Source organism: Dermacentor andersoni, chromosome 7, assembly GCF_023375885.2.
Source record: "Dermacentor andersoni chromosome 7, qqDerAnde1_hic_scaffold, whole genome shotgun sequence".
NCBI classification, from domain to species: domain Eukaryota; kingdom Metazoa; phylum Arthropoda; class Arachnida; order Ixodida; family Ixodidae; genus Dermacentor; species Dermacentor andersoni.
Genome location: NC_092820.1, coordinates 147,127,630 through 147,154,863, shown reverse-complemented (window position 1 = coordinate 147,154,863; position 27,234 = coordinate 147,127,630). Strand labels below are relative to the sequence as shown.

The 27,234-nt window shown below is 48.6% G+C and overlaps 1 protein-coding gene across 4 annotated transcripts in view; it reads right to left on the bottom strand.

The window, feature by feature from the left end:
• Positions 1–27,234, bottom strand: part of LOC126534485 (ninein-like protein) — a 496,791-nt gene that overhangs the window by 38,671 nt on the left and 430,886 nt on the right. The window lies entirely within an intron of this gene.

Genomic DNA, 27,234 nt, shown 5'->3' with positions numbered 1-27,234 from the left:
GTCTCCTGTGCCAAGTTGCAAACGGAGCGAACTGTGGCGCAACTGCCTCGCTAATCGGGAAATCGCGAGATGCATCGCGTGGGTGACGTATGGGCGTGATTCACAGCAGGTGCCGCCGCCGACATAGCTACGCTCATGCAGCGCTTTGTTTCCATATATGGTATCGGTGAACGCGCTCGCCGCATGCCTTATCGATGGCGTCATCGGTGAGCAGATGGTTAACATCAGTGAACAGCGATACTCTCACGCCGTATCATAGCGGTTGTCGCAGCAGAGCCCGCCTCGCGCGCGGCACTGCTCGTTTCTTCTCACGCTCTCGTCATACCCTCCTCCTCCGCTTCCCTTCACGCGCTCTCATCGCTATCGCCGTCTTTGCACCCGCATTCGCTCTTTCATCCTTCGCTGTGCTCGTTCGCTCAGTTACGCCGAGGGACGACGCCGACGCTCAGCGCAGGAACGGGCGGTTAAGCGCTGCCCTCTAAAACCCACCGGGCTACCAGTGCGACGAAGTGACAACTGTTCCAGTGGCAAAAACCACAAAGGGAGTCGACAGCGGATCGTACATTTCCTTTCAGTTTGCTACTGAGACAACACAAGAACTGTAGATCACGTCAAAACTCTTTGCAAGAATCTGTGCGGTGCACAAAGAATAAGTTCGTCACGAGAGTATTTTTAGGCAAAGTGTTATTTCAGAAACAAATCTGCGCCTTCGCTATATGTTCACTGTCGTACATTCGAAACGTAAATGAATGCGAGCCGCGACACACTCAAAATGGCTTACGCAAGCCACCTGCTATAATTAATGGCTTTTCGCAAAAACTGATTTGTATGAGCACCTAAAATTTATGTGAGTAGCTAGTAACTACGCCAGCTAGCTAGGTGGCTAAATAACTAAGTACATGCTTAACTAGCGATCTAACTTGTAGCAAACAAACAAGCCTGCATACTACTACATCATCATATTACTAGCTAACCAACTCACTCACTTACTAGCTCGTCGTATATCTAGCTAAGTAACTGATTGGCTATCTGGCAAGCACCTAACTAGCTAGCTAACTAAGCGCCCGCTTAACTTACCAACTAGTTAGCCAGCTTGCAGACTAGCTAACTAACCAGCTAGCTAAACCGGCTAGCTCAGAAGATAAGCAAAAGCACTGACGTGAGATACTCATTTTGTTGCCATCAGAACACACAATGAAAATAACTGATTTAAGCCGCGCAATACAGAGAATAGGTCCGGTACGGTGCGGATCAAAGGGTGTCCTCTGAGATAAGACTGCGCACGGGCCACTTGATCTCGGAGGCTATGCAAAACGTCAATAAGGCTAAGAGGACTCAACTCCACTATGGACGCGTTACCACGTCCAAGAGATCCGGAAATACAAATGAAAGAAGCTCGAAGTTAACAGCGCCAAGGAACAGAACCAAGACGAGAGGTGATAAACACGGTGCTGTGTATGTCTCCTCGCGCGTTCGTGTTGTATTTAGCACTGTCACCTTCAAGTTGCGAAATGTATCAGCCAGCTCAATTCAACGCGCAAAATAAGAAGGAACGAAAGAGAGGAAGAAACAAACCAAAAGAACATCGCCGGATAAAACCAAGGAGTCCAATCGACAAGGAAACAGACTTCATTGCAATCAAGCGTTGCTTTTCGCGCTTTGACGCAACATTTGATTGAGTGTCCTGCGCTTGCGTAAGAACTTCATCTATGACAGTTCTTTCTTCTTCGTCTGATTACCGCGGAGCGAGTTATAAGCGTCAGGACTTATTCCTTTTTATATGCTCGTGACAGAGATTTTCGTCTAATGTTCTAATCTTTTTTCTTCCTTTCCCCCCATACGTCTTAGGATCAAGACGAAGCTTCAAAATCAAGAGTACGGCAGTGACCCACTCCTTCTATCACACTCCTGCGTAGAGCGGTATAAGCTCTCTATGCAGAGAGGCAACGAAGATAAAAAGGCCTGGGAGGCTGTTGGTAAAGGGTAAATTCGTTCGCTCCAAGTCGTCTCTGCATGCTTCAATCCCCCAGAGGCGTGTTAAAAGCGAGAAACACGAAGCAAGCGACCGACTAAACAATCAAAACAAAGGCGGAAGGAAGGCTGAAGACAGACGGCAGCTCCACGAGCGTTTTCTGAAGAAGACAAAAATAAGTAAAAGTATACGGATGCTGCGGTGATGGTGGAGGAAAGATCCGGAACCCGGGAAAAAGGCAAAATGGGAAGTCGAATTCAGCGAGCCGCCGCCTTTTTTTCCCCTGTCCGGTTGGCCCGAGCGATCGACAGTCGGCTGTGCCAAAGAAGAGAGGGTGAGAGTGTGGCTCAGTCGGAGAGGGTGAGCCGCGTGAGTGCGTGAGGAAGGGGGGGGGAGGTCGTTCTTGAGTCGAGACATGGCGGTGTCAGGGGCTCGTAGAGAGGCGACCTAACGGGATTATTCGTTCGTCCAATTAAAAACAAAGAGCCCCCTCCCAACTCCTGTCTCCCCAATTCGCGCAGCTAGGCAGCGGGACAGCAGCGAGAAAAATGCCCCCAGGGGTCTCTCTATTTGGTGGAAGGGGGGGGGGGGAGGGGGGCACGGCGGTGGTTGGGGCGCGCTAGTGGAATTCGTAGGGTCGGTGCAGGAGGGGGGGGGGAGGAGGCGGAAGCACACGCGCGCTAGCACACAACCATTCTTAACAACACACACACATACACATGTGCGCGAAGCGATATGCAAAAACGCAGAATGAAAGGACAGCGCAGGTGACGGGTAAATGCGACAAGAAAGCCAGGTAAGACGGCATGTTGGAGAGGACTGAAAGGAAGCAGAGAAAGGAGCGACAGGAAGCCAGCGCGGCGCCGACCGGCGACAGAGCCGAGAGAGGTACGAGCAGTCATGCGCGAGAGAGGAGGTTTCCAAGCTCCTTCGGGTCACCCTGGCTTGCAGGCTTGCAGATGCTAGAAGGCGCAGCTTCTAAGGGAGCTTTCCCCCAAGACGAATCCCTTCAGATCACCACAAAAGTGCATAGGTGTTTAAGTTCGAAATCTTCAAGAGGAGAATTCTGAGTAGCGCGAGGTCTTCTTGCTAGCTGACCTTGGAGCCTCGTTAGTCAATAATCGATAACCGTACGAGGCGTCGCTTGTCGAAAAAGAACTCGATACAACGTGGTCGTCGCGCTTCCCCCACGCACCCGTTCGCAAACCTTCGCGCAAAAGAAGCTTTTGCGAGCGAAGCACGATGTCGAGCGGTCGCTGCACTTCAGGAATGACGCGCCGCGTCGCTCGAAAGCGGTGGCGTGGGTCAGCGAATGCGAATGATCGCAGACTGAGCGAGTTCATTAATCTTCGCACAAAGTACCACTATGCGTCTACAGAACCGCTCCCCTCCCCCTGTGCCCACCCCCTCCTCTTCTCTTGAAAGCGCCGAAACATGCTCAATGTGCAGACTGCGTCGAACGATCCAGCCCACAGAAAACAAAGAAACGCAGAAAGATGGTGTCTCCGCTTTTATCAATATACGCAAGTTAGTGAGAAAAATAAAAGAATAAAGAAAGACGGGCAACGGACCCCCCTACCCGCCATCGTTTTTTTTCTTCTACATTCGTTTCGTACATTGAACAACATGGCTTAGTAACAGGTCATCTGGAGACGCCTTCTGCTGAAATGAGTCAGGTGGCCGGAACAGATCACTCGTCCATGTGTTCGTAAAACACCCGACGGCTAGTTAAGAAGTAGAAGGGCGCACGGTCGCCTTCGCTAATTGCTTTCCCATCAGGGCACATAAAAGAAAAGAGAAGCAAATAGCGCTTCTCGTGCGTTACGCCAGCCAGCGGGCCGAGTTAAGAAAGCTTGCTTTTTCCAAGATGTATTGCCTCGGCTCACGCCGCTCGCGGAAAATATTAACGGGTCAAAGATAAAAACAAAAAAGCGAGAGGCGTCGGAAGTCTCGGCTGCTCTCTTAAAAAGCACGGGGACATCACCAAATCTGCGCAGCGCAGACGAACCTATCCGGACCGCGTCAACTCGCGTAGCTGGAACGAGAACGTAGCTATAAGCGCAGGAAGCGATCGCCCAAAGTCGGCCGCTGATCTTCTCTTGCCTGACGTTGGCAAACTTCACGCACCAGTCAACTCGCTCTCAAGCAGATGTAGTATACCTGCGAGCCATTAGTTCCAACTTTAAGTCAGGCCTTAGAGGCCAGTAGAAGGAGGGCGCAAGTCTGAGTAGAATGTGAGTCCCACTGAGTCGGTGCTTTAGTTAGGGAGTCTGACTGAGTTCAAGTAAGTACGAGGTGCACGTGGTTACAAATGAGTCCATTGGACTCTACGCAGAGTTGAGTCCATACCATTCCCAGTGAATCTGGCTACGCATCCACACAATCTCTACTGGCCTCGAGCCCGTGATTCCGCTAGTCTCAGCGAGCCCGACTGACTGACTCCGTGGTTTCCGTGAGTCAGGGTTAGATTATCAAAGGGGTAACCTTCACTTGTTTAACGAGTCTGAGGTCGGCGAGTTCCGATTATGGGCCAGTTTGTGCCAGGGCGAGCCAGGCGGTGTTTTACACCCGTAAACCTGAGCCTTAGTGAGTACTAAATTAAGTGTACACTTTGCGAACGAGCCTAAGCGTGACACTATGCGTGACACTGACTTCACGGAAGCGTCAAGGACGGAATCAGCGACGTTCCCAAATGCTCGCGTCGTGACACGGGTAGGCGAGTCGACTTTCTTATAGTTCTCGTTCCAAGTTGGCTGACGCGACGAGAGCAAGCCTATGACTACACTGCACGAATTTCCTGAGACGCGGCATACACGAAGGCGCGTCTTCCACCAAAAGCTGGGAGCGACGGAGCTGGCGCATAGCGGCGTTATGCATGTGAAGGGAGTGGAAAGAGGATAGCGGGGGGGGGGAGTCGCTGAGGGGGGGGGGGGGGGCAAGTGTTACGCAGCTGGTGCTTGCAGTTCCGGTGACAAATTACACGAAGTGTACGACGGACGGGAAAACGCGAGCGAAGAGAGGCGTATACTCTGGAGGGCGTAAATTGTCGACACGGTCGCGTTCGGTTTAACTCCCACGCGAAGATAGCAGCGAATTAAAAACGGAGCGCCTCGGAAAACAAGATGCACTGTGTCGAACCACCCTACTTATGCGGCGCGGAGAGTTTTCAAGTGACGCTGAATAGAATACAACTAACTCGGTTCTGACTGGAACAAAGGCGCGCTCTCAAAGCCACGCCGAAATTACTTAGATTGGAAGGATCGTGCTATGAGGAACCTGAAGCAACGCTTGAGGAATGGGATATGCATCGTTACCATCGGACGTGCCAGTCATATCCCGATCTCACGCGCCCGTACCTTGGCAACACGTTCAAATTTCAATCTAAAACCAGTTATACAAATATATAGACGTCGAGCAGGATCCGCGAAGCGATTGGTCATATTAAATCCACATGAAGTGGGAAGAAAAGCGTTTGCTTTATAGTGCTCACGGTAAGATGGCGGCAGTCCGGCTTCGCATTTAGGACGCGTCATCTCCGCCGTATAGCGGCATTATTTCAAAAACCTCTTCGGTGAGGCTGTTTTACTTCCTGGGCGATTGTGATGCGATAGAATTATCAGGATTGCGCTACCTCCAGCAACAGTATGTGTTACAAATTGAACGGCATTAAAACTCTAGCTCGGACACACATATCGTGCAATGGTGCCAGGATCGGCCCCCCGAGTGACCGCCACTGTCGCCGGTATCTGTCTCCGGTATCACTGCTCGGCCAAGTTGACTCGGCCAGTCAGCCGACGACGGCAACGGCACAGCAAATACCCCCGGGAGGCGCGGGTGGGGGGGGGGGGATAGACAGAGCGAGCTTCGCTTGAAAGCAGCGCACTGAAATCGTTCGCGGCGCTGTACCATTGTACACTGAAGGGACTTAAGATCATTCCGGGCACGAGAGATAAACGCGAATAAACGGCGCGATGATGGTGATGCTCGCTAGTCGATATTTAGGATGGAGTTGTTTTCTCACGCGTCCACGCACCACCCGTGACGCTCTCTTCGTTCACTGTTAATTGACACATTCGCGAAGGAATCACGCTAAGCAAAGGACTCGGAACGACCACCGAGCACGCAGCTTTAACGTCCCCGAACCCTCCTCTCTTGCTGACAGACTCTTCCGTCTCGTACGTAAAACAGGGATATGCAAAGAAGGGGACGCGGCTATGCTTGAGGCCTACTTCCGGGTTGATTCGGACCAAACGTGGTCGTTCAATGTGCCACAAAATCTAAGAACACCAGCGTTATTTTTTTTTTCCACTCCGCGGCGGACGCCGCGGCACAGGATCGAACCTGGGACTTGAACGTACACCCGTGACAGCAGCAGGATGCCACAACCACTAAGCTCCGGCCATGGTGGCTTAGCGGGTAATAGGGTCGCGCTGCCAGAAGCGCGAGGTCGCGGGATCGAATTCCCGCCACGACCGCTGCACTTTGGTGTTGGAATAAAGCAAAAGAAGAAAAAAGAAATAAATAAAAAAGAAGAGAAAGAAAGTACGAAAAGAAGCGAAAAGGCTCGTCTGCCAATCCATGGGTGTTCGTTAAAGGATCCCGGGTGGTCAAAAATATTATGGATTCCTCCACTACGACGAGCCACATTATGATATTGTGGTTTTGGCCCACAGAACCACATAATTAATTTTTTTTCGACCACCGCAGGTGTTTCGCATTATCTAGATCTCTGAACAACAGTGAAAATAAAGAAAAGAAATGGGCGAACGAAAGAAAAAAGAAATATGCGAATCCCACGCACTGTGGGAACCGATGCCAGCGAAGCTTCGTACTCTTGTTTCCTTTCATTGACGATAATCAGCTGTGATGTTGGCTGCCAATGTGTAATTTCTTCATCGCTTCGTCTAACACGAGAGCGGTGAGTTGATGTTAAGCGATACCTTGCGTGCAGCGCTGATGTTTGTCTGCGCAGTCCACAGAACACTAAGGGAGACGTGTTTGCTTGAAGCACTGTTGCACGTCATTGTTCGTAGTTCTTGCAACACCACGTTTCGCTGCGTGGCGAAAGACGCTCCCGTTCCGCGCGACGCTTCTTTCGGGCCTGGCTGTCCTTGCAACGCCGAGTGCACGGTTTGGAGCCGCTTTGCTGGCGCCTGTTTAACGCGCTCCTTCTGCACACGCGACCAGCACGCTGTTGAGACGCCAGCTCCGAGCGCTCTCTTCCGGTGTTAAGAACGGCCCAGCTTAGGTGCAAGTGTTGCCAGCCAGTTGCGACAACGGGCGTCAACGTTTCCTAGAGTGCCGCCGCAAACCTCTAGCCACGGCGTCACTAAACTACCATTGTGACTGAATGCGTTCGGCGGGCCAACTATTGTTACCGAACCCACCAACGCGGACCTGATCTGCTATGAGTGGGGGAGTTGCCGCGGTAACGTCGACGGGGGCCCCTTCCCACGCGCCGACCAAGACGCAAGACAATGGCTACCTGGCCGCGCTGCGTGGGTCAGCTCCGAGTTCTACGAAGTTCGTGTGATGTCGGTTTCGGATCGTGAACCTGTCTGTGTGTGTGCGTGTGCGTATGTAAACCGTCCCGTGGAGAGGCGGCCTCTTTACGATGACTGGACAAACGTTTCCGTCACCTTGAAATCGAGGGGGGACCGAGTGTTTATAAACCGCTGTTGTGCGGATGCTCGGCTCACTCTCTCAAGCAGTCATATTAGACTGACGTACTTTCTCTCGCAGTGATGCTAGACTGATGAACTGCATGTAAATACTGTAAATAAACCCATATTCCTCGTTCTCGATGAGAAGCAGTCCTTCCCTTCATCAACGTCCTCAGCGTGGATAAGTTGGACGACGGCATGGGCAGCTACCTTCTAATTCATGCCGGACTCCAATCTTGACAACGGGTCACGAACGATGGGATTGAGTCCCCAATCCTGACACCGGCTACAGAAACGATTGTAATGTTTACGCCATCACAGCCCAGCGCGCACAACCTCCGCAAGCCCAGCAACTGCATTTTTCTGCCGCACACGAAAGCAAGCCCAGCACGTGCCACACGCACAAGCTACGCATCCGGGCGCCGGCCGAAGATATGCGGAGGCGAGCGCCATCTGGTGGTGTTGCGAGAAACCCAGCCACACCCACGGCAAGACCCCATCACAGCAGCAGCGCCCGGAAAGTCAGGAGAAGAGGGAAAGAAAGCTTGGCTTTAAAAAACACGGGAGAGCGAACAAGAAAATATTTCCGGAAATTGAAAGGAAAAGTTATAACATTGAAGTAAACAAAAGTTTAGTTTCGCGCGTGCGCATTCACATGACCAGTGTTCCTCTTTTCTCGTCCCCCTCTGCACATGGCTGTATAATCAGCCACCTCTGACTTCGATAAACAGTTGCAAGTAGCGCCTTGTCCTGTCTTTGTTCCTTCTTAGTGAGCGCAGTCACTGTTGGCGCTTCATCTTTTGAAAAACAAACAAAAAACGATATATTACTGGATGCTGGAAAAGAAGAACGGCTCCGTGACGCGCGCGCGGAATAAGCGTACGCGAGCAACGCCAAGGCCTCGCCGCATTTCCTTTCCATACCGAGGCACCGAACCGGAACCACCCAGCCTGCAAAAGCATAACGCGTCGCGAAGCGCTTGCTTCGGCGCCCGCATGACGGGCGCTCGGCGCGTCGCCGAATGGGAATGGCGGCGCGCGCATCGGCGGCTTACCGACGCTGCTGCCGAGAGCAACGACACTGCCTATCTCTCCTTCAAGGGTAAATGGAGGGGGGCGACCCCGAAGATGCGCGGCTAGGCCTCGTGCGCGGGTGTACGCTGCAGAAAGGCGTCGCGGGCGTCGACATCGCCAGTGGATCGCGGGCTTCGATGACGGCGATGCATGTTGGCATCCCCTTCGAAACGGGGCGGGGACAAATGCTGCCCCCCCCCCCCCCCCCCACTAGCATGCTTGATTTAATCGCGCTTGACTACGTCTATCACTATCTAGCATTTTGCCTATCTCATCTCGATCGTACCTTTCGTATTTAAAACCTCTATCATTATACAGTACTATACTACACTGTACTGTAGAATACTGTACTATACGCTCATTGATTCCACAGAATCAACGGGCGCCGCCGAGAGAACAATACCTGAATTGAGAAAAACAGACGACACATGTGCGCTGCAACGGAACGTTCTTAAAGCGTAACGAGCGACGAAACAAAACAGAAAGGAAACTATATATGCCTGAACAACCGCGCAGCTAACCCTCCAAGTATGCGACCGCGTACTTAAAATTGTGAAGCCTCGGCTAGCGTAGGACCTTGGACGCGAGCGTGGGACCTTGCGCGCTCTCATTCATGGAAGTTATACGTTTCGGTACCTCGCATTTCTTGCAAGCTTCTACCATTTCGCGCGCACTACCAAGCCTTCACGCGTACGTTCGACGTACCTTCGACTTTTCTTGTTAGATAACCTCAAAATTGGGTGAAGTCCATCTACGTTGCTATAAAGAAATGCGTGACCGATGGTGGGATTGGAACCTCTCTCTTCAAGCACAGATAGCCGACGACCCAACCATTGAGCAGATATTGCACCCATGCTCCTACATCGCGCCAAAGTCGCTCTTTCAAACGTTTCGCACGTGCATCATGCGCCAGTTTCTCGCATTCTTCCCTCGTGACAGATAGCGTTTCGAGACGCCGCATTAAGACTGCTCTGACTTTGAGATATGCCCACATTTTTTTTTTCGGTTAGATACTGGATACCTTCAAAGTGGGTGAAGCCCATCAGTAACGCTATCGCGTTAACAAAGATGTGAGGGGGGTGTGACGTTAAGAGACGGCAAAAGGACAGCGTGGATGAGAGAATCAGCGCGAGCAGCTCACGTTCTGAGGATGCATTCTGCGGCGATCCCTTTCGGCGATAGTACCGCCTTTCGGCCGTCGAGCGCGTGCCTGATTGGCTGGCGGAGCCAAATCAGACGAGCCGATTGGCTGGTTGAACATTACGTCACGCGAAGGCGATAGTTGCGCCGAAAGTGACCGACACAGAATACGTTCCCTGGTTGAGATTGAGCGGAGGATGTGTTTGTTGGGGAGGTCGCCCGCACACGTAGTTAGACAGGAGTGGCGACTCGCCTGATGAAGTAGAAAGACTTAAAGGTCCTTCAGATTCAAGCTTTCTTTCGGACTGCACATAGATAATGTTGAATCATAACAATAACACAAGTCGGCACATTGTGTATTCAACATCACTCAGCACATTCTAATGGCAATGATAAGATACTCGCGCAGTTGGAACCGTGGGGAACGTCCACCTTGAAGAAGTACTAGGGTTCGACGCGGATGGCAGCGGTGAGCGGTAGAGATGAACAAGAGACCATTAAGAATAACATCGAAATAAAAAGGATAGAGAGAAGCCGGTAAAAGAGGTAACTCAACGTAGAGACAAGAAAAATGCTAGACCGGAATAAATATTCGAACCTGCTTAGCTCACGTAGGCTAGGTGACTATTTTGCGCCGCCATGTTTTAAAGTTGCTGCCACTAGGAATCGTCATCGCCATCAACGCGACAGCCGCGCGTCAACTGTGCTGCCTTATCCGTGCCCCTTTGCAACAATAATACCGGCGATTTTTTTTTAGATCATAGGGACTTCTCAACAAACGTCTGCGGCATAACAGGATATTTCTAGTCATTCAGCTCATTTGCTGAAAGATGCGCACATTACTTCGTCGAGAAATGTAAATGCATAATCGATTAATTATTTTAGAAAATTGGCGGTGGCTTAGCTCGGCTATGCCAGGATATACGTAGCGAAAGCTAAGGCATAGTATGGTTAGCCTTGGTTAATCTTGATTGCAAGTCCAGGTTAGTCTGGGTGTCTAGCTATGTTGCGGCGTTTATCCAGTCGGTCGGCGCGCTGTTCGTCTGTTTCCTGGGCGATTCGTTTCCTCTTCATCTCGTTCCGATGTCGATTCCAGTCCTCCTCCTGCTTATCAGAATTGTCGCTGTCCATACTACCACCTCAACTGTGGTTGCGGCGCACGCGAGCTCTCCTTTTCAATCCTCCGGCATTTTATCAGGCATGCGACGCAGCTGGCGAAGCGAGCGGAGGCGAGCGCAACGACGAGGAACGCGTTGTGACGTCATACCAAACGGCGGCGGTGGTAAGGCGCGGCGCTGCGCAGCGGCGGAACATCTGTGGGTCGGTGCTACTAGTGGCGCATGCGCAGTAGTGACTAGGAAGCGAGAGCGAGAGAGAGAGAGAGAAATATCCGCGGCGAGGCGCGCCTTGTGACGTCATGTGCCTCCTCGGAGCACAGCCACGGTGAAATCGTAAGTTCGCGGCCAGTAAAGCTTTCGCTTTAATATAAATGCTTAATTTTCAAATTACTTTTCGATGTAGATGGCAATTTACGAATTGTAGACGGTTAGTTCTTAAGGCGTATCCACTCCGAATTAATTTTCAGGATGACACCATTTTCGATGTATGAATTCCCGAAGTTGACGACAAAATACATTAATTGGCGTCCCAGTCAGTTTCGTTCTTCAATGCACAAAACGGCAGCGCATGAAAAAATTCACAAATAACTTCCCCTGGGAGTTGTCTAAGTATGCATGCGTAAGCATTGCGCAACTTCATCACATTGACGCACCCGGGGCCATCATCAATGTTGTGAAACTTGATCCGACATGTATACACCTCTATTAGTCGTCATCAACCTTAGCGGACTAGATCCGACCGTTATCAACCCTCAACGGCAGTTATTAACCTTATCGAGCTCGATCCGAGCCTTATTAGCCCCTATCGCTCGATATCAAGCTTATCGCAAGAGATACCATCCTTATCAAGCCTAAATCTGCCCTACTCAATCTTATCGGTCATAATCCGACCCTTATCAACTCTTAATGGTCTTATCAACTTTATCGGACTTACATCGGACCTTTAATAATTTTCGGCGCTTAGTAACATTATCAGAATTCCTCCGATCATTATAAGCCCGTATCGCTCTTCAGCGCCTTATCCATCCGCGTCGAACCATTATCAACCGTTATCGAGAAGCATATAACCCATAATCACCCCTTATCATCCTTATCAACTTACTGACTGATTATCTGTGTGTCGCGCGACGTGAAGAGCATGAGCCTCGGAGATCTGTGGCATTTCGGTCGGCGAAAGAAAAATTGAAAATTATGGGGTTTTAGGTGCCAAAACCACTTTCTGATTATGAGGCACGCCGTAGTGGAGGACTCCGGAAATTTTCACCGCCTGGGGTTCTTTAACGTGCACCTAAATCTAAGTACACGGGTGTTTTCGCATTCCGCCCCCATCGAAATGCGGCCGCCGTGGCCGGGATTCGATCCCGCAACCTCGTGCTCAGCAGCCCAACACCATAGCCACTGAGCAACCACGGCGGGTGTCGGTCGGCGAAAGAACGCCCCAACGGAAGGTGCATCCTGCGACCCCCGAAACGCATCGCAGGTAGATGTGGCGTGTTTGGCATTAAATTTTCACAAAATCAGGATCTTCCCAATGTCTGCAATGCTTCAAGTCGGCTCTACAAGTGATCCTAGAGATGGCTTTTATTCCACCATCGGCCAAATCTCTCAACAAAGCCTTCACAGAAACTGTTCGCCTTCGACATTTGTTTCGTACCGCCTGTAGAACACATTCATATGGTTCAGACATATACGCCTTCTGCAGGCGTGGGTGTTAAGCCCACCGGGTAAGACACTCGGCCTCTCAGCGTGGAGTCGTAGATTCGAAACTAACCACCGCCAACACTTTTCCTTTCAAATTTATTTTGTTCTACACAATAATTTCTTTACAGGGATTTTCGTCTTACGTGACAGACGGAGGGATTTCCTCGTTGCGTAGGCATAGAAATGCTTACGCATTCAAAAATTCAGCGGTGGTGCATTCTTACCGCAAGTTTCGCGGCTTATGCATCGAAACCCGTGCGATTCCTGCGATTCGTAAATGGCAATATGGGCCACAAGGTAAGTAATTAAAAAGTTAATCAGTGCATGTTTATGAATTCGTCGATTATACATAGCCGCAGGAGGAACGATGACGCCTTTTCTTTTTGTTTCTGAGCGGCTCGAAAACGAGGAAAAACGGGGAAAACGGGCAAATGCATGAGGAATGATTAATGCGACTTTACATCTGCTCCTTCAACTGTTCTGAGCTTGCTACGACGGCGATGCATTATCCAGAAAAAAAAAAAAGAAGACCTCTTATTCGTCGCTTCGAACGCGCTACGCTGCCACTTCCCTCGAGACCACTCCGACTTCCTTTTCTTTTTTTACTCCTAAATGAGCTCCACGTGCTTTCTTTCTTTCTTTTATTTTTTTCGCTCCTTTTGCGGAGCCATGTCTCGAGGAGACTACTTAGCAGTGAGCGAGCAGGGACCAAGGAAAATAAAAAAAGAAGTTTTGTTTGTCGAAGAAAAGCGGCTTCATAAGCGAGCAGATGACGTACCCCTTTTTTCCCCATTACAGCTCGGGTTCGCCGGATGAAGAAAAGAATGATTTGGAGTTGGCGGTAAGGACGTGTGCAGACTATATTATAGGAGGAGAAACATACGACAGCTTTACAAACACTCAAGGCACTCAAACGAAAAAAGAAATAATAATATTCGGATGCGTCTCCAAGGGAGAAGACATATGGAGGTGAGACGGCTATATTGAGACAGCGAGGCGTTGTGAAAAAAGGCTCTCCGGCGAGTCTGCACAAAAGGACCGGAATGTGTCGCAAGTCTGCCGCGACTTCACGAAACTCGCATTCATACGGCTCATGCAAAATATATGAGGCATATTCACCACGTCGTTCGTTGACAGAGAAAGCGAGAGAAAAAGAGAACTGAAAAATTTCGCACCAGCAGATAAACGCAGTATAGGCGGCGAACTTCGTCGAGTCTTGCAGGTGTTACGATTATGGGCAGCCAACTGCGCAATGTCGAATTTTGCCGCAGGAGGACGGGAAATGCGTCGCAACTTTGTCGCAAGTCGCCATTCGTGCGGCTCGTAGAACACGAGGCGCACACTCCACGTCGCCCACCCATTGAGAGAGAAAAAAAAACAAAAAAACGAACGAAATCACTACATACCTTATTTATACGAATAAAGTCGACCCGTATATACTTAACTCGCCGAGAAATAGAATATATATATATATATATATATGTGTGTGTGTGTGTGTGTGTGTGTGTGTGTGTGTGTATCAAAAGTCAACCCATTTCTTTTTGAAAAAAAAAAAAACATGAACGTATTTGAAGATGACCACACCGTTATTTAGCGTAAGCTAGCGGCCACTAAATCTCGCTAGTCGACGCCATATGCTGCATCCTCGTCACAACCACCCCAGAAGTTGTCCTCGTCGTACGTTTCGCAGGCGTCCTCGACACCATAAAGGACGTCGTCCTCGGCGCCTTCGGCTGCGTTGGATATGCAGGGCTTCTTAGAGGCAGCCTGAATCATGTCTGGACTGGCCTTACGTGGGGCGCGACGGAGGAACCCCGTTTGCTCTGTACTTTTGCTAGCTTTGTTCACGATCGAGCACGCGTCGAGATTCTTCGGTCAGAAGTGCAGGTTCGATAGCTCATTTTTGGGTAATATTCCCGAAAGAATGATTGTTCAACTTATATTCGATTAAATACGGCACGTACTACCTAAGTAGAGAAACTGAACTAGAAGAGAAATCTTTTTTTTAGGTTTCATTGATGTCTCGTCGGTTAGGCGAAATCGGTATGGTATCGTCAATGTATTATGACGGTCATGCAACCGCGAATATGCTAGTGGGACAGACTGAAGCGCGTAGAAAATATATCGATGGATTCGAAGGCTAACGCGATTTTCGAACGCGTTTCGCAGAATGAAATGTACGTGCACACGAAACGTTGGTAAACAACTTCGAGAAATAGCTTAGCCCGCCAAAGCCGAAGGCGCAAATCTCTCATTTTACGTGATGTCGAGTGTACGTCTCTCTTCTTGGAAGGTGTTTTATTCCGTTAAATTATCCGAGTAATTGAATAATCGGGCTTCACGCGTCAAAACCACGATCTGATTTCGAGGCAGGCTGTAGTGGAGGACTCGAGAATAATTTTAACCACCTTTGATTCTTTAACGTACACCCATAAATCTGAGTACATGAGCGTTCTTTGCGTTTCGCCAACTGTATTTACTGCCTCATTCGTGCCACGATTATGAAACCGGCGCGCGATGGAGCCAAATCAACGCGTAATTATAGAGTAGTAGATCAAAGCAAAAAAAATTAGATTATGGGGTTTTACGTGCCAAAACCACTTTCTGATTATGAGGCACGCCGTATATATATATATATATATATATATATATATATATATATATATATATATATATATATTATATCAACACGCTCTCTACCACGTGACCAACTGCCCGCACTTGAGATACATAATCTGCTTTTCTATTTTTTTGATTTGACTCTCCTAATCTTGACGCGTTATTATAACATCGCTTAGCAAGAACACCGAAGGCAGTCGATACAGGAGGACACGTCGTTTCGCTTATCCGAGTTTCGCTTGCTCGGTGAGCACCGCGGGCGAGTGTGTTTTCTCTGCAACTCCCGCCTCCATGTGCAGCAGTGAAGTGGATTGAAAGAAAGCGGGGGCGACACGGTAACGAAACGCCAAAGGACGGCAGTGTTGCGAAAACTGGGCCGCGAGCTGCTCCTTCTGTGAGTCGGTGTCACATACCGTCGAAGACTGAGCAAACTTCAAAGGAGTCGCGTCAGAGAGAACGATACACAAACGAAGTCGATAACGAAAGAGCAAGTTGGCTATTTTTTTTTTCCAAGAGCGTTCAGCCTCCACTTAATCGGCAGATTGTGCATCGCGATTGATATCGCAATGCACAATCGCAATATCAACATTACTAGAAAGATCATGTTTCCACCTTTCTAGTAATGTTGGAAAGCCCTGCACTGGGACGTATCTTTTGTACCAGACTTCGAAAGGCTGCTTACTCTTCTTCTTTTTATGCCTTTGATTTTGTAAACCCTCTCACACAATGTAAGGGTCTGTAAGGTGTCTTAAATAAATAAATAAATAAATAAATAAGTAAATAAATAAATGCGGGTGGATCGGCCGCTCTTGAAGCCAGTAACTGACAAAGTAGAATATCTTTAACGCACCCCCAACGCGCAGTACGCGGGCGTTATTGCATTTCGCCCCCCATCGAAACGCCGCCACCACGACCGGGATTTGATCTCACGACCTCGTGCTTAACGGTGCAAAACCATAGCCGCTAACCCGCCGAGGCGGGTAGTACTTCATCGCAAAAATCGTGGGTATCGAACAAAGGCAAAAGTTTTGTATATTTGGCGCGTGATTTAAGAAAATCCTTATTGTCTATAAGAGCTAACGTAAATATAATGTAATATTCAGCTCTGCACAAACCAGTAAGATGATTGCAATAACCAAATGGTGGCTTTTACGCCACGAAAGAAAAATTGTCAATTTGGTACATTTTTGCCAGAATGCGAGGCTCCAAAGAGACCTTTTGTGACCGAAGTTGCTGATAAGCACGCTTACATATTCAAGACAAATATTTGTAGGTATAGTAGGCGAAGTTGTGAAAAAGTTAGACAATATATTCTACTTGATATTATTTTCTTGCAGAAGCATGTTTCGCTCCCATTGAACACATTCGGAAGGCACGTCACGTGACAAGAAAACATTTGTTGTTTTTTTGTTGTTGTTGTTGGTGTTCAGAAACATATTTCGGGAATTCCCTCTGAGCAAATAAGTACAAATAGCCACGCTCTTTTAAAACAAAATCTGAGACGGTCGATCGACATGGCACCTCGGGGACACTTGAAGTGAAACGACCCATTCATCACCGGACGAGCGGTTGCGTTACGTCTCTGCGACCAGACTCCACAGCGGAACACTTTCGCTGGCGACCAAAGCATGGTACGTCGTCTACAGGAAGGAAGCACGTTGGCGCGCAAATAATGCGAGAGATTGCGAAACCCTAAGTCCCCACGCAAGTTGTAGTTATAACATATGAAGCAGTTAATACATAGAGAGCGTCCGAGATAATAAAAAACTACCAACTGAGTAGCACTTCTACGAGCTGGGCAGCTTCAGATCCCTCCTTGCCATGTACGAAACGGAATACGCAGACAACGTTCTAGCACGGCACCGGCAAGCATGCTTCGCCGCACATACAATCTCCATAAGGAGAAGCAGCAACTGTATGAAACGGGGTGTCGTGCTTATATGCGCGATGCATACGAGGCAAATCCACTTGGCATCCAATTTCGAATTGACCAAGTCTTCTCAGGAGAGCACACTACGCATTCTACAGACCACTACAACGAACACGCACACGCAAACACACACATTATGGTGCGGGCTAACTGACCCACAGACGCCGAGACGCGCAAAGCCAGTGACAAAATCGCCTCCCTACAATACGGTAATTTGTTTCAGCCGCAGGCAACTCGAGAGCTGGCCGGACACATGACAGTTTCAAGGAGAATGTGGCTTCCGCAATGGCGTTCTAATCAGTTCGCAGGCCAGCCATTTCATATGAAGGATGAGTTCGTTAGATCTAAAACGAAACATAACTATAAGGCATCTTTTCACAGTTCTAAACTAATCCTAGATACCACGTAGCTGCGAAGGGATGGTAAGTGAGAGAGAAGCGAAAGTAAAAGATCGGCGGCTCGTTCGTAAGAAGTAGACCGCCTATCACTCCAAGGCAGGCTGGCACGCAGCCAGGACCGGCATCGAAAAAAAAAAAAACATTCTACAACGCGCCACCGTTAAGACAAAGGAGCTCTAGAACAAAGACAGAAAAGTGCAACGTAGGAAAAGAAGAAAAAAGAAAAAGCAAAAACGAGAAGGACGAATGCGCGAGGAAGGCACAAAAAAACAAAAAACAAAAAAACAAGGACAAGCGGCGCCACTGACCGGTGAGAAACGAGGCCAGACCTAACGAGGCAAGCAAACACTTCGAACGCGCCCTGCACCACACACGACCGTTTCTCCCTAATCTCGCCCACAGGGCTAGCGCGTCTCTGCTCGCGAAAGGCAACAAACGGCATCGCATTAAAGCTGTCCCGTGCAACGCGACAAACGGGAAACAAGAAATGGCGAAAAGGGGGAGGAGAAGAGGGCGAGAGAAAGATAAACGGGCAGTAGTTAAGAAGCTGCGACGGACGTCGCGATGGGAAAACTCGAAAAAAAAAAAGAAGCCATATCTAGAAAAAAAAAAGAAGGATAAGAAAAGGAGAAGGTGGTAAGTGAGCAAGCCTTCCTTCCCCACACGGCTTCGATACAGCGAGAGAGGTACAGCACAGGCCACCCGTAAACTTGGCAACCGCACAACGCAGCGCCCTCTTTTGGCCCGCCGGGCAAGCCTCTCTACGGATCTGTATTCTCTTCCCTCTTTGTCCCACAGAAAACTCGCTCAATTTCTTCCAGCCTCTCCCGTTCTTTTCCCAACCCTGTAGACATGGGGCGACGGTTTCCTTAACCCAGCTCTTTGTCTTACTGAGTGCGCGGTCGCTCGAGCTCGGGAACAAGGCTTTGCCAAGTCACCTATTCCCGTTTCCCTCTTTCTTTCCCCAAAGCCCTAAGCCTACGGGACCTCAACAGCCTACCAATGCAAGCAAAATCTCCCGCCAGAAGAACACTTTCGAACGTCCTTACGCTAAACGCGCGCCCTGTCCCGTTGCCTCTGTTCTGTAAAACCTTCCTCATAGCTTCTGGGTAAAAAGGAAAGAAAAAGGGAGCGAAAGGAAGGTTCGCGCATATGTCAGCCTAGGGCGCGACAACCGGCATCGCACTGCAGCGCCCCCTCCGACCTTTTCCTCGCTCCCCACTCCCGAAAACTCCCTCCTAATTTGAGGGTCACATATCTTACTCGCTCACAAAGGAAGGAAGGGTCGACCCGGGCTTTCCCCAATGTCCCGCGTCCATTTCTTACTTGCTTCTCGTTTTCCTAGCGTCCTTTTTTATTCCTGCAATGCCGGGCCGGGTGAGCAAGCCGGACTCGCAAATCGAATAAGAGCGGCACGCTCGCAAAGCACGTTCCCAGGCTGACAGAAAAAAAAAACAGTTAAATGAAACAACGCAAAAAAAGGACAACATAAAGAAAAAAAGGAACGAACAAATAAATGAACAAAGAAATATGCGTGAAGGAGGCTCCTTGCGGCGTGATCGTATTTAACGTGGAGAAAAGGAGTGAAATAAGGAAGAAGGGGAGTAAAGGGGCCTAAGTGAACTGCAGTAGAGACCGTATCTAAGTGGGTTACGGAAGCAGGCAGCATAAGTCGAGCACCGCAATCGGCTGCAGGCAGGATGCGGATTACAACTGTAATCCTTCTCCCGTTGAGCGGTGAAACTCGAGAAGGGAGCAAAAGGAAGAAAGAGAACAGGCGATGAGGCTTCAAAGCGATGTGCGCTTGGCGGGTCGTCGGTACCGTGACGATAACTGGACGATTGGTAACCATCACAGGCAATGACTGCTGCCAGGCCTCCATCGCACCTGTCAGTGTACTGTCACGACTGTTGTAACTTCCGACTTTTTAATGCGAAAGCATTATATACGCCATGAGGCGGAGTATCCGGCGTCCGTCGTTATCTGATGGTACGTAAAACCATGTGACCAAGTGATGACGTCCCGTTTCCGGCGCTGGTCCTACTGCGGCTCGCACTGCGAAATCCCGTGGTGAACAGCCACGGCATCGGACCTGGCCTACTGCCTAAAGTGGATTAAGATTTGGATTAACGTAACTTGTTTCAGTTCTTCTTTTAAGAGAAAAAAAGAGAAAGAAACGCGATCGTCGGGAGATGTTGGCTGTCGTAAGCGTCGCCGGCTACTACATTTCGCCCACAGTAAATACGTGAGCGAAACATGCACAAGTGCAGATCACCTTATCGTTAGAATTCGCTAGTACACGGGCACAAAGTTCGTGAAGCGCAATCAGAACGTGGAACAGAAGGAATAAAAACGACAGGATTCCCATAAATCCACAGGCAAGGCTGGATCACGTAGCGACACATGAAGTGAGGTCAATGAAACACCAACGATGTGAGCCCACGCAAAAGCACTAATGCTTCCGAGGACTTAATGGGTCTGAATGAATTTTTCTAGGGACGCTAGCGCTCCTCTTTGCAATAGGCTGCATTGTTGTCAATCAAGGCAAGGCTCGAGTCCTGGGATCTGAAGCTCTTAAAGTCCCTTCTGACCTTTTTTCCGCTTTATCTTGTCAAGGTTGCTTGAGTCCGTTAAGAGTTTGAAAAATTTTACCAAAGTAATTTAGTGGCTATTTACGTCATTATAGGAACCTTACAATGTCTCTAGAGCTGCAAAAGAAAGAATGTACGTTTTAGTTAGGGTGATTGAAAACTCGGCGAATTTAGCGGCCTCCTCATTAAGAAGCAGGAACACGCTTGGAACACAAACAGTGCCTGTTTTTTTTTCTCTCTCTCTCTTTTTCGTGTGATTTCTCCAGCCCGTAAAAACGGCCTTGACTGTACCGAAGAAATTAATCTTCAATAACAGCGATATACCACGCGAATTTTGAATTTTCTCGTTTGTAATAAAAGAATACCATAAATTTTCGGTTCACTTGATGGTGAGGATTTGACATCACGAACTCAATGGCCATCGAATGACGTGCACGTTAATTATTATGTTGGCAGTTAATAGTACAGCCCTTGAGGTGTGGAAGCAGCCGTTTATTTATTATAGAGTGCATCAGGGTCCGCATTTTGAACAAAAAGTTAGTACGCTAGAACTGCTCCAAAGAGCAGGAGTAGAAAAATCGCGATGTTAGACCTACTAGAATATGGCGGCCAGCTAGTAGCAAACATGCCTCATGAACTAAAACATTCGGGAATTCGACCCTCTTGATGTAACCAGATCACAAAGCCACGCTACCAAAACGCGAGAGTAGGCAATCGATGAATGCTCTTTCCGTTCAGCACAGCTTCAAGTGTTTCGTACTTCAGGCCGCTAGTTTGCATAGTCCTCCCTAAACATTGCCCCCCCCCCCCCTTTCTTCTCCAGCACAGTGATCAAAGCACCGAATATTTCATCCGCCTCACTAAAAGAGGACCAAGCAAGAAAAAAAGAAATCTTCTCAGTCCGACTATAGCTCTATTCCCTAGCGTGAAATGATAATCCTGAAACTGACTCTGAAGTCTCGTTCAGCCACGCTACAGTTTCAACGTAAAATACAATCGCTTACCTCTAAACTAAAGCAGAAAAGAAACAGGGGAACATAAAAAAAGAAAAGAAAACGTCACATACCGCGAAAGAAATTTGAAATCCTTCGTTACGAAATAACCAAACTCATTAAACAATTCGAGAGTTCCCGAACCATGTTACCGCTTCGCCAGTTGGCTTCACTACCAGAATAGAAAGTGCGACGTTAACTTGCTCATTCCTTTTATTGCATTTCGTTCGGCCAAGTTCGGCGCGCCGGCAATTCTCCACCAGCCTCTGCATTTTAATAACGGGTACGCCTACAGCCGGGGATTATGAAATACGCAAAGAAAGAAAGAAAGAAAAAAGAAAGGAAGAAAGAAAGAAAGAAAGAAAGAAAGAAAGAAAGAAAGAAAGAAAGAGAGAAAGAAAGAAAGAAAGAAAGAAAGAAAGAAAGAAAGAAAGAAAGAAAGAAAGAAAGAAAGAAAGAAAGAAAGAAAGAAAGAAAGAAAGCTAAGGTACTTTTAGGAAGAGCCTCGTCCAAGCTCGGCTTGGATAGAACACAAGAATGGAGCCACAGTAAACGGCTCCTGCTGGACGAGTACAAGGCGGGTCGCCATGCCTGCTAATATTATTACACAAAAGATTTACTGCACCTACTGCATCTCAATAAGCAGTGCTCTTGCGTAGTACGGCGGTATAATTGCGTAACCATTGAATAAAGCCCGTCTAAAGCCATGGAAATTAGATGCTGTTGCATTAAATGGACAACAGGGACCCAAATTAAAGCAAGCTTAGACAGATCACGGATTCTTCGAAAACTGCCATTTTCGTTCATTCCGGGGTAAGAGGTTTATTAGTAGAAGATTAAATGAAGGCCAAGCTTTCATTTCTAGCTGGCGTCCAGATTCACGCCCGAGCAACGGCTGCCTTCCGAGTAGCTAAAACGTATATCTCGAAGGCTATGATTTTTCTAGCTTCATACGCCGTAAGTGATTGTGCAGCACAGAAATACGTCGCGGCCACCGCATTTTAGACACCACCTAATGAATTCCGCGCCGGAGCGGCAGCAGCGTCGGTAACACAATGTGGCGTCACAGATTTCCAGGCATTTTATCGTACTTAGAACGTTCTTAGTACGCCAGAAGATATCATAGCTTGCACTACGTTGAGTTTGGTTTCCTTCGACTGGAATGAAGTGCTTCTTTGCCGAAGAAACAATTATCGAGAGAGTAATAGACGCTGGCCAAAACTGCGTCAAAACTTACGTTTCCAAGGGGCGCTTGAGGGACGGGGGTGGGGGGGCACAGAGCGGTGTCGCCCCTCGCCTTCAACTCTTGCGTCTTTTCTCGCTTAACAAGCGTGCTCTCTCGGTAAGAGCGCCTCTTACGCTATTGCCGGTGCGTAATTTGACCCGTGATCAAGCTGAGCTTGATACTGCTCGTTAGTGTCTATGTTTACGTGGATCACCGTTTGTTGTTCATGATAGTTAACGCGCAGGCAGGAACGGCCCGAAGTGGTTAGGCTCAAAACACGACAAGTTTCCCATCGCGCGAGGCTTATCACGTGCGCACAAGAAGCGACAAACGCATTGGGAGGAAAGCTGTACAAACAGCTCTATACGTATTTGAATGTCTTTAACGAGCCAAGAGAAGGATGAGCGACTGGTTACCGAAATGGTAAAACCGCAAGATGTCGTCATACGGTCGTTTTTGTCCCTTACCATGTTCTTAAAAAAAAGGAGAAATTACTCTAACGAGAAAAACCGACAGACAAGTTAAAAAAAAAAAGAAACCGAAGGCGGATTTAATAAGACAGAAAAAAAACGAAAAAGACGAACTCTTGATTACGATGGGGCGAAGTGCCGCGCACTTTTTCAGATCTCGTTAAGCTAAGTAAGTAACCAGGAAGCTTTTAGCATCAAAGACGCGCGAAGGACAGGCGCCGAGTTTGGAGCCGCAGTACAGACTAGCCCAGTTAACAGAAGAGCCAAGCGAATAGAATTTCTTAACAGAACCAAACGTGATAATCGAATTAAAGTCGGAGCCGAATACAGATCCTACCTGACAGATTAGAGTGGCCTCCAAAAGACGGAAGCGAAAGGGGACAGGTCATAGTAGAACCCCGTTGATACGTTTTCGTGGGGATCAACAAGAAAAATAAATAAAAAAGAACGCATGATCCTTGAAAGCGTAACCGTTGCAGGAGAATTGCAGATGAGGCAGAAGGCCACTATCATGCAGTATCTTATTTGAAGTTGAATAGAAAGCCAACAAAACATTGAAAACCCTCCAAATAAAGCTCGCTATCGATGCTCGGCAGCTAGACAGAACGTTAAACATTACTCTTGGAGCGGTCGTAGGGTTTAATCACACGTAATGAAGTTTGTGATTTCCATCTGGCGCATCCGCCAAATTTCCGATAATGACGGCCTCCCTACGAGCATTCGAAGATCACTTTCAGTTTCCGCGCACCCGCGCATGCCGAAATAACCGGGCAAGACATCGAAGGAAGCGACACGTCGTGGTGAACGTAAGCGCCACCAACGGACTATGTCGGTTCGACGGTGCGCTCTCGCTGTGTTTGGACGTAACAACCGGGAAGAGAAACGCAATAACCGGGGAGCGAAACGAAATAACCGGGGACGGAAACAAAATAACCGGGGACGGAAACGTAACAAAAGGGGAACCCCATACACACGACCCTACCGAAACAAAACGGTTCCGACGCTTTACACCGCAAGATCAGGAAAAACGCAATAAGCAGAACGTATCGACGCGGGTCTATGCTATGGTTAAACAGCCCGTTCTGCCGCGGCTTGGGCTGTCCAGCTAATTGTTTCGGTGTGGGGATGCTGGGGAGCTGTTCACCTCGGCAACCCGACTCCGACACACCACGACACGCGCATGAAGGCGATGTGATTTGCAGGAGAACGTGCAAACGCACAGCATCTTGTGCGTCTCCGTGTTGGTGTTTCGTGTGCGGTTCGTATCAACTACGCAGCGCAACCTGGCTTCCATGTTAAATGACTAGCTAGCCTACACGCAACCATTCACTGGACGTATAGGCTAGTTCTCACGCCCTTCGGGAACCAGTGCCAGGAAGCTAGTGCCAGGAATCCCACGCCCTTCGGCAAAGTGCCAGGAATCTTCACTATACTGGTTACCATTATTTCGCTACGCCCGAGCCTATTTCAAGTACTTTGCTATATCCGAGCTTAGTACATATAGGCTCTGCGTTACATCCGGTGCACGTTCACGTACATATCGCCGCCTCTGCCGACACCGGCGTCTGACTGTGCGTACGCTGGAATCCGCCTTGCACCCTTTAGAGTATTTTGCTGCCTAGAAGTAACACCCTTACATGTACACACTTGAACAAATGTACACCCTTTAGGGTGCATATTGGCCATACCACAATAATAGTCATCTGTCTTGCTTGTGTTTCGTTTCTTGAAAACACTGCGCTCGCTACTTTCCTGTCGAGAATGCTCTGTCAAGCTGATAACGCGCATGCCGTTCGTGACTTGGAAGTACCGGGCTCGCCGCGTTAAAGGAAATGCGGGCAAGACAGGTGACGATTATTGCTGTGGGACTAGCCCCAAAGGGTGTAAACGTTTCTAAGAGGGCACTCCTATGGGTGTAAAAGTGCGAGTTATACACCGATTTGTACCCCTGAATATGTACCCTTAAGGGTGTAAATAGGTATAGAGTGCAGGGCTTCGTCACTTGCCGTATATTTCATTCCGCATCCGCCAAGGACGGCTTTCACCACTTTTGGACTTTTCGAGGCCACCGCACGAAAATCGCTGTGGAACTCCTCGTGTTAGCTTCGCTGTAGAATATTTCCAATATTAGTAACACGCGGATGATCATTGTCTCGTCGGGTTTTGGAACACTGCTTTCGAACAATGCGAAGAACAGTACCAAGAACAAGATTATTTAACCCTCGCAGTGCCCAACGTGTCATATCACTGACGGCGATGACTCCGACACTACAAGATGAGCTTCACTCGCAGAGCCCATGGCTGCGTTTTTGACATGTTGGACTGACGTTTCTCGTCAGTGGATAGTTCAACTAACCGATACTTACCTCAAGCTTTCTATACTAAATCAGTTATAATTAGTCAAACAACATTTCATTGATCTCGCTTACTGTACAAAAGTGCACTCGCAAGGATGAGAAATTACGTTGAACAAGCTGTTCCAATTTTCTCTCATGTCGAAGTGGCTTGGAACGCTAGAAGGTTAAGTGACTATAAGAGTTTGACGTGAGAGATGGACTCAACAAGAACGGATAATGTCAGCGAGCGAGCGAGGGAGGGGTGAAGAAAGCCATTCGCTTAGTTAGAAACACGTTGGCTACCCACTTCAAACAGGCAGTGCGGCCAAGTGGTAGCAAAGTTAGAACTTTCTCTACTCTCTGTCATTCCTAACGGGAAGTTTGCTCGCAGGAATGCACGCAGGCAGCCATGCACGAAGCATGCGTCTTCAGAAAAACGGGTTATGAATTTAAAACAAAAAAAAAAGCTACAGAGGAACAATGGGCTGGCGCCTTCCAAGGCAAGGAACTAAAAGGGAATGATAAAAATGAGGAAAAAAAAAATAAAAGAGGAACTCGGAGAATTCGGGTCGAGGAATAAGAGGAGTGGAAAGAGAGGACCGCGGGAGCGTGGTGGTGCAAATAAGGGACGCGTGCGGTTTTATGGCAGGACGAGGGAAACAAATCGGCCCAATCACCAGGGCTATAAGGGCCGACGCCGCGTTTGTTTGAAAAGAAAAAGACAACGAGCTTAGCGTGATAATTCGGCATTTCATCTCTCTTTCTGCGCTTGTCTCCTTGCTTGCTTGTTTGTTTGTTTGTTCGCCGTTACGGGACTATTCAAAAATTCAAACGCTCGCGCTGCGGCGCTCGTGCTCAAAGAAAGAGAGAAAAAAAATGAATGAGTAAAACACGTTTGTCTTGGATGTGGGCGGAGCGAACGAAAGAGGTATACCGTATTCATTCGCATCCAGGCCGATAGTTAAAGTAAAGGAAGAAAAAAAACATCACTTACGAAATCCCCAGGCCTGCTTAAATTGGAGGATTTAGTTAGGAGCCATCGGTACCGGGAAACAAAGTGGCACACGCCTCTAACGACAGCGCCAAAAGACAGTAGTGTAGCCATTGCTGTCCGCTGGCGCAGTCCGCAAAGTGTAGTAAACCTCTCTGTAACGACACACCATTTTTGCACACCATTCTTCTAAGGACTGCGGCAGTGGGCGTACGGTAACGTACGTCAACATACGTTAACGTACCCCCCCCCCCCCCCCCTACCGCAATCCTTAGTTGAGCTCAAAGAACGCATCAGTGCTGCAGAGCAGACAATTCACAGGACTGTGGTGCAAAATGTATGGAATGAGCTCGATTATCGTTCGGACGTGTGTCGCGCCACCAAAGGGGCAGACGTCGAACATTTGGAGAGGGTGCACAAACTCAGCGAGTTCGTGGTTCTTTTCATATATCTTTCACGTGTGCACGTGTAGTACTTTTGAAAACATAGCCTTTTCAAAACGAATGAATCATTTGTGCAATACCCGTATTTCGCCAGCTATAACGCGTCGTGTACTGCTTCACGCTACGGGTAAAACCAACGCTTTTGTTTTTTTCGAGGATCGCTTCGGGCGAGACGCTGACACAGTGGCGGCGAACAAGCGGCGTCGGTACAGTTCCGTCTACAGTCAGCCGGGATAAGTTAATTGTTTAAATAAGCTACGGGGTTCTGCGTGCAAAAAAAAAAAAAAAAAGACAAGAACAGAACGAAACCATCACACGATTATTACGTACTGGGAAACTACGGATTAATTTCGACCACCCGGGCTTCCTTAATGTGCCCCTAATTCTTAGTAACCAACCTGTTTTCTCTCCATTTCGCCCCCATCCAAATGCGACCGCGATCGAACCCGCGACCTCGAGCTTAGCCTCGCAACGCTATAGCCACTCATGCGTCGCGGCTGGTTGCCGGGGTAAGTGCCTGCCTGCAGCGCTGGAAATTTGCAGTAAATTTCGTTGCATTTTTTTTTTGTGGC